The sequence below is a fragment of the Falco punctatus genome (genome assembly GCF_963210335.1).
Source record: "Falco punctatus genome assembly, chromosome: Z".
Lineage (NCBI taxonomy): Eukaryota > Metazoa > Chordata > Aves > Falconiformes > Falconidae > Falco > Falco punctatus.
The window spans coordinates 72,432,113-72,441,270 of NC_137586.1; positions in this window are offsets into that span (position 1 = coordinate 72,432,113).

Below are 9,158 nucleotides of genomic sequence, written 5' to 3' on the forward strand. Positions count from 1 at the left end.
TTCATCAAATCAATGCAATATCCCTGACAACTTTCAAGACCGTTTCCAGATAGGGCAAATAATTTCTTAGCAAGCAGAAATTCTTTTTTTTGGTGGGTTTATTTAATAGATAAATGACAGTATTTTCCACTGTGTCTCCTGATAAATAGGCTGGTGTTTCCAGTATTACCATTTTAATTTGGCCTGAAAGAAATATATCACGTGAATCAAACTTCTACAAAGTTACACACAACTTAAAAAGAGTAGTTTGAATGTTAAGTGTTTCGTAAGAGGTAATGTTTTTTGAACTGCCTGTAACAATGTTGGATCATACTCTACAGATCATAATTTCTTCTAAAAAGAGAGATACACTTTATGAATTTCTGTGAGTTTTAGCATTTTTCAATACCAAAACATTCATTCTGACTGTATAAAGACAATGGAAAGGTAAAAGTGAGGAACTACCATAGTATTTTTGAAGAAAAATCTGGAGCAAATCAGTAGTGGTACTCTCCGCAAGAGCCATCATTTTGGTCCATTACAGCAAGTCATTCAGATCCTGTCCTAACATTCGTCTGCTAAGTCTACAGTCCATGTAAAGCATTCAAGATTATAATTAAGCTTTACAATCAGCTTTGAGAAATTGTTCTACCTCTAAGCACATCCCCACTTGTTCTTCATTAAGAAGTGCAGGCCGTTCCCCTTCATCCTCCCCAGTCCAAATTATTTCCACACTGTCAAAAATTAGTCAGTAGAAGCATGGTTATACATGCTTATAACTGGCTGGAAAAAAACATCATTATTTCAGTACTGAGATGAATCATGAAATGCCTGTAACTCTCAGGATCAGAGAAGAATATCCCAGAAAGGTTCCACATAGCCCATAAGTGTGTCAATTGTAGTTCCCTACAGTTTTGCTCCAAGAAAATCAAGAATGATCATTCATAACAGTTTGTTTAGGATTGCTTTGGTCAGGGCAAGTCTTGCACTAGTGTTTCTGCATTCTTGATGCCAGGTGTAACATTCTACCAAGGATGGAGTTGGAGTATTATATATTTGTAGCCTTTGTATCAGGGAGTGTCTTCGATGAGATTAAGGTAGAAAATTAATTTAGGTTTTTAGATTTAGAATTTAGGTTTTAGATTTAGGAACAGCAGCTAATATTTGTTTAATTTTAATTTCTGAACTGAACTTTCCAAGAAATTTGGCAACTTCACAGATACTGTCTGCTGCTTGATCTACCGGTATGCAGTCATATTAGCATTAACAGCTATTTCTTCAGCTATACCAGTGAAATGCATAACACCACTGTAATTCACACATGGAAATTTCAGCACAACGGATGAGCCAAAGACAGATGTGTCGTGATAGCATGCAGCCTCACATGATAACATAGAAATAACTCTTGGCTTTGACTTTGAAGAGGTTACCCAAGGTCTTTGGTAATTCAGTAGGCAAAGAGAGGTAGAAAGAATGAATGATTACTCGTGATGCAACTGTTTCAATAATCTGGACAAGCTAAGACCAATTGTATTTAAACAGAGCTGAGCAACAGAAATATTGTTTCACACAGAATTCAAACTCTTTTGTTTTCTAAACAAATCTAAGTCAACCCAGTCTTGCTCCCTTTAGAAATTACCAAAGAATGTCAAGCCAAACATGATGTTTTCTGTGGAGAGGGAAAAGACATTGCAGAAATATTTTATAAACAGTAGCGAGGATTGGCAAATAAACTGAAACATGAATGAGGTTTCATTGCCATTGTTTATATCACTTTTTAACTAGCTCATGATAACTGCAATATGCAATTATTATTATTCCACTATAAACACCATGTTTTTCCGTTCCCCTAGTTTACCTGTGGTTTACTTCTAATTTTTCTGAAAAACTCTTGTCTTACATGATTTTACCCCCATTTGTCTTTGTGGATTTATGATGATTTTAGAGAATTATTTCTCTTAGTTCTTTTCCTTTCATTTTTGCAATCAAAATACATGGTATAGTGCAACCGCGAACAGCTATGGGGAAATCAACAAGTAGCACAAGATAGAAGAGTAGCTTTTGTTTTTCCTTTACCTATCCACAAGTAAGTGGGTTCTCTGTCTTCCGTTTAGTTCATCTGGTATTTCCTATTTCACATTGTGTTCTCTTTTTTATGTGCTAATCTTTCCTTATGTTTCATGTATGCCTTTCCTGGATTCTTCTGGCTGCGTCTTTGTCTAATATTAGTCTACAGAAGTTAATACCATGAGATACCATAAAGAGAGCAAAAAAGGATATTTTAAAAAAACAGATAAGAAGAAAAATCCAAGATCTAATTTGTGTTTCTTTTAAGTACATTCTCTGGAGTGTAAACAAGCACATGAATGTTGTAAATTATCTTCTTGAGGACTCTTCCATAGGACCCATCTCCAAAGTTTTTTGTTTACTCTTCTGGACCAGAGAATGCATGAAGTGAACAGGAAAATCAAATGTTCTATGTACTCCATTAATGTGGCTTGTATCATTCTAAGTAAAACAAAAATATTCTCAGCATTTTATATCCACATTATTTATACACATGTGCTACACTACTTTTATTTCTGAGACAGTGACACTGATAGTAAGGATATTCTCATAGCAAATAAGTGGTCGATTAGGTGAAAATATGGCCGTATGTCTTCTGAGTGATACTGACTCAGTAGTTTGTATCTGCTGTTTCCCTGTGCTTCACAAAGGATGGAAGGTACTTGCTTCCCTAGCTGTCCCTGAATTTTCATCTGGAAACCCTATTGAACTGACAATGGTTGCATGATTCTTGAGTTACCTGCTCTGTGGATGATGCAGACTACAGTGCCAATGACAAGCATAAAAGTATCAATGTAAGCAAGAAAGTTAATTACTTACCTGAAGTTTAAACTGTGTGGGTATGGAAAGTTTTAATGCAAAATGAGGCGGGGGGTGGGGAATATCTGACCCTAAATGACTGCAATAAATGCTAAGCGAAAAAGGTCAAAAAAACATTTAGCATGTAAGAGATAAAAATGACGCAGTGTGCAGCCAACTATTTTCCAGCTTAGACTTGCATATACAGCTCAGTATACCTTGTAAGCATGCCACTTTGTCATAAGCAATGTGTTTCACCCTGCATTCCTCACGTTTCGTATCAGGTCTTGTCAGCAGTCTAAACAAATAAAACTGAACTTCATATCTGATATAACACACCAGGGAGGATGTTGCTTGGGATTCAAGAAATACTATATTGGAGCAGAACTGTTTACTACTTAATAAGATTATATACTTTTGGTAATAGCTTCTGCATGTGGTTCTGCAATGCACCAGGTCAATATACAGAGGAAGGCAAGGCCAATTCTTTCTATTCAACCTTTCTTTTAGAAGGCTGAGCTAGTAATAGTATCTTCTATCATTCATATGGTTTTGCGAATTACATATGCAAGGCGTATGCCTTTTAAGACTTAATTCCACATCGATTATTAAATAGCTTTACATTTTGCTATATAACTTTATATAAGAAATTTATTAATGGGCTCATAAAAATCAGAGGAGAGTTAACAATGTAACTGAACTGTCCTGCATTTCTTATACATGAAAATTCCCATGTCATGTTTTTAAGTAACTGAAACTTTAGAATAGTTGCACGATACCTAAACATGTTAAGTCTGTGTGACAGGTCTGCGCGTATGTCAGTATGTTAAATTTGGAGTGTTCATTTTGTCATTTTTTCAGTCTTCAATGACTGTTTATTTTACTTCATAATTGCATTATTTCTTGGGTGGGAGGGGGGAGTGTCTTGGGTTTTCTTCATTTTGCTAATTTTGAAGGTCAACATATTTTATTCTGGGTGTGGAATTTGTCATATTTAGCTTAGTTGATATTGTCTGCAGTGATAATATCTTTTTTTTTTTAATTATGAGATATTTTCATTGACATGCTAATGATACCAAACTGTGGTGGCTTACGAGTTTGTGCGAGGTGTCCATTTCTATCCAGTCTCCCTTACCAGGTAATATAGTTCAATCTTACTCAAAGTCTGTTTGAGAAAAAGTTTTTTCATTTATATTCAAAAAAAATCTAACAGTTGTTTCAGTAAGAGGACTAACTTTTGAGCAGAGACTAGAAATTTGCAACTCTACTTTGTAAGAGCTTTCTTTGTTAGAAAGTAAAAATTGACATGTCTAAAAACTTGCTAATGCAAAGATATAAAACTAAATTTTCTTGCTTTCTTGGTATATGCTTATAGCATCAGACACATGGGCTTAGAATAAGAAAAGCTGCCAATTTTATTTTCAGTGCTTCTTGTTAGACCCAGGCAGATTAGAAGAAAAGGAATAGCTTAATTTTAATAAAAAAGAATGAAGAAAGCTGCTCTGGAAGGACTAACAAAAGGACTAGGAACCCTAGAGGGAGAGGTTAATGGGAGAAATAGACAGCACCTGAAGATAGTGAAAAAACAGGCACCAAGAAGAGCTGATGAGGCTACAAGGAAAAGAAGCAGTGAAGGAGAGATGCCACCAAGCTGTCTGTACAATTGTTGGTACTAGACTGACTCTGGCTAGTACTCTTTTCCTATCAGATTTCTTTCCAGAACCTATCAAAATGCAGAGGAAAAAGACTGAAATGAGAGATATCAGCTCTTGCTTCTATTTCCATTCAAAAATCTTGGGATTTAGGCAGAGGATGCTGCATCTAGTCTTCTGTGTTCTTGTGATTCCACACCCACACAAATCACTGCAGGTGTACTGTAGAGATTATTTGGGACCAGCTGAGAATGATGGAGAAACAACTGCAAAACCCAACTAAAAATATCACACACTCATCCACTCTATACTACAAATGGCCTGTTAAGCTTTTGTTTATTGTTACCCTCACCTAACCTGTACTGCCTGGCATCTAACACCCCTCTAAAGACTTGACTCAAGGAAAGAGCAAATAATAATTATGTATCTGTACATTAATTAATAAAGGATTCATCAAAAGGGAATGTATTTTAAAAGATTAAGAGGTAGGCACATGCTCTCCACAGAATTAAGAAATGTTTACAGGCTGTCAGTAAGTATTCCAGTGAGGTACTGAACTTTCCCCATACCATCAACTCTGGCCTCGTTTTGTCACTGAGTTCAAACATCAAAATGCTGTCAACAGTTTTCTTGCAGATTCACCTGGGTAACAACAGTGAAGGGGAGGAAGGCAGAGGAGACAAAGGGAAAAGATTTATTACACAAACTCAAACTATCACGTCTGGTTGTTTTATTATATCTGGGAACACTATCATCTACTTTCTCCACATTTATGAACCTTCTTATTTCACGTTTGACTTACAGAAAACACCTAGGTGTGCTATCAAGACTTTACAAATAGGGATGACTAGTTGAGCAAGATTTTCTTGTTTTCCTTTTGGTGCTAGATGTAGACACATCTTCAACAGGCAAAGGAACACTAGCTGTATACAAAATGCAGTGCCCGCTATATAAGAATAACTGATGTTTGAAGGGTCCTCCTTATACTGCCACAGAAAGTGATGTCATACCTGAAACAGAAACTGGAAAAGTATGATTTCCTCAAAAGGACATGAATGGTAGGCCAATTTAAAAGAAAAAAGAAAAAAACCCCACCGCAACACAGGAAAAAAAAAAAAAAAACAAAACAAAAAAAAAAAAAAAAACCAAAACACAACAACAACAACAACAAAAGAAATTATTCACATGAGGTTTGCTGACTTTTAGTAAGTTTTAATAACTGATAAACTGTCTTAAAGAAGTAAGGGAAAATCTACTAATTTTGAGACTGCTGAGCAGACCTGCGCACTTTTTCAGGCATTTACCCTACATCCACCAGATGAAAAGTTGGTTAACAGACAAACTCCATTATTCTGCAATAATGAAGTGTGATCAGAAGGCAGATGACTGCCACCACTTTGTATAATTAGACCTATGCACTCAACCAGTTTGCCGCAAGGAAGTGAAAGGAAAAACTATCAGCGACTTTGTGCCTCTTGTTTCTCTGTAGTCCTTGGGAAAAGACTGTTAATCCTGCTCTTGTTCTAAAAGTAAGTCAGAAAGACCATCTTTTAACCAGAGCAGCAGAAGATGGAGTCAGAAACATGTCCCTCTCTTCTGTCCTCCCGAGATTTTACATACTAAATAATGCAAAACTAACAAAGATTTTGTTGTGTAATGGACAACCTAAAACATAAAATAAGTCATGAGGTACAGACACCAAAGAAGACCCAACTAGAACAACACACAGGAAATCATAAGGTAACATGTGAAGCTAACTTAAGGCATTTTAACAAGGGGGGAAATATAAATACACAGGGAATATAATCCATTTGAATGGATTTCCTGACAGAAGTGTATTTTCTGTCCCAACAATCTAGGCTTAGCTGATATACTTCATAAGCAAATAAGCCTGGATATCAAAACAAACAAAAAAGAAATAACAGAAGTCACACACCTTCTGTGGAACTTATTTATAATTTTTCTCTACATATTTCCAGTTTAGCCATCTTGATGTATTCTGGCCCACTTATTTATCACCTACAGATATTTATTCTTTTTTTAATCACTAGCAAACTGCTAAAGAAAAATAATACCTGAAATAAATCTCAGGTCAGCGATCTGCTAAAGACTCACAAATATTCACAAAGTCTATGTATTAGAATATAATTACTGCTGTTCATGTAAATGCCCAAATTATTATAAATACAACTAAGAATGGAATAATATAAGGCAAAAGCCAAAAGTGTCATGTTGGTCATACTAAAAAAATTGAACTACTTGAATACATTACTTGACTGGCATGCAGCCCAATAAAATCAACAACTTGCCAAACAAGCAATGAACCCCAGTTATGACAGGCTTTTATCAGTACATTGTTTCAGAAGACATTAATTTTATTTTCAAATTTACTATAAAATAGCCATTCTATGAAGCATTCAAATACTGTCTTCTGATCATATGAACATTAAATTTAAGTCACTCTGCTACTGTAATGGAACAGAAAAACTCTGAGATGAGCAAAAGGACCACCAGCACAAATGAGGTCTGTGCCAGTGGCACATAACACTTTGCACATGGTAACTGCTCCACTTAGGCTGGTAGGTAACTACCAAATCTAATGACAAGGCATGTGATTTTGTCTCCCTTTTCATCCTCTGCAAACATTTGATATCATTAGGTGCATATACTTCTAAGACAAAATGAAGACACTTCATGTTCTAAAGTCTCAAAAAATCAAAATAACCAAAGCAAAAAGCAGCCTCCAGAAATAGTATAAATAGGTCCCCAGAAAGCATAAAGTCCAGAATGTACAATTGGTCTTTTAATCTTAAATGCATCTGCAGATTTCACTATTCTGCTGGAAATACAATCTTACCTTTCCCTATTTTAACTTTCTCTTGCAAGTCTACCTTTCATTTCTTTCCTTTCCTTTTTTTAGTGTCAGTTTCTCTGCCATATAAGTACCAATGGCTTCATTATACTTGATTGTTTCAAATTCCTTTGGGGTCAAAATCTGGCACTTTTTCCTGTGGTCTTATCTGACAAAAAAAGACAAAAATGGAATCAGTATGGGCACATACAAGAATCTGGCACTTCAGTAGCTATGGAGGGTTTCTTCAATATTTTTGTTCTGTGGACTACTCTCTTTTCCAGGCTGGCAAGTCTTTGCCTCTGTCTTTCATTCTTCTTCATTTCATTTATCAGCTTTCCAGATTAATGCTGCACTCTAGTTTACAGATGGATTTCCATAAACAAGATGACCAAAGCCTAACAGCTCATTTCCAAATAATAGCCTGCTGTTCCTCAGACACTCTACAGTTACTTTGCATAGCACCAAAGTGGCCTTTCTGCCTTAGGTACAGATGTGCTAAGGGCCAGCTCTTCGCAGCTTTGTACCCATTCACCAAGTTGCTGTGGCAGTGTTTATTCCAGAACCTCTGTGTCAGTTTTCCAATGTGTTCCCATGCTGTTTACCTAGTGCAAATGTTATTTTGGGCTTGCGCCTGAAATCATTCTTATGACAGGTTCTCATGGGAAGTCACAAACACTGGCAGGAGAAATGCCTCCTTTTCTGTCATTTCATGCTCTGCAGGTTTTAGTTTATATTAGAGTAAACCAAATACAAAGCACAACAAAGCAAGATAAATCATTTAAATACTTGAAAGATATTATCTAATATTTCGTGTGCACAGAGACTGAACTGCCAATGAACATGTAACATGTCTAATTATCATGCTCCAAACAGTGTTAATAACATCACAAGCAGGAACAAAAAACAGGAATTTTGAGAAAGTCCTAAGGAAAAGTATGCAGTATTAGGGGGAAAGGATGGTAAAAAATTGTCAGTAGCATCATCAGTAGCTCCTATTGGAGCACTAGAGAAAACCGTCCCTTCCCAAAGGCAGACACTTTGTCTTGGACACGCCTTGCTGTTTTTCTCAGCTGACTACTGTGGAAATTCTTCCATTTTTCATCTGTCTCTTCTTTATTTTTCCTCCAAAATTAACTTTCACTGCTACAGTCAATGTGTTTAATAACCTATGGATCCAACTAAAGAAACCTTCATGCATGTGAAATTCTCACCCTCCTTTGTGTAACAGTTACTTTCTTCTCATGAGCCAATAGCTGTCATCCTTCTTTATGACTTGCTACCAAATTTAAACATCAGGTTTATCTTTTTTCAGGTAGAGAATTACCTATATTTCAGTGTTGTTAAACTACTCTTATCTTGGGAATGATTTCTACCTTGAAGCACTGCCTTAAATGTAGACACAATCTCTCTCACATTCTCTCTCAGCCAACTAAAAAAAATCTTGAAACTAGTGTTCAGTGTTATTTCAAATGTCATCATACCTAGATCTAACCCTATTTCTGTTCTTGAAATCTTATAGAAATTCAATTGTATTAAACATTCTATCTTCCACTGAAATAATTCATTAGAAGTGCTACTGCTGACCACCATGGAGTTGACCCTTCAATACCATCCATGAGCTGCAGAAACTATTAATTCTCATCTCTAAGCCATTTCATAAAATAATGAACAACCTTTTTAAAGGCTAGACAATTGAACACTCTGCTTTTAATATCAAAAGTTAAAATTACGCTGTTTCCTACCAACAAGAGCTTTTTGGTGTTATCCCAGATCTGGGCTCTTCACCCAGTGTGCAAGAGCTGACCCAC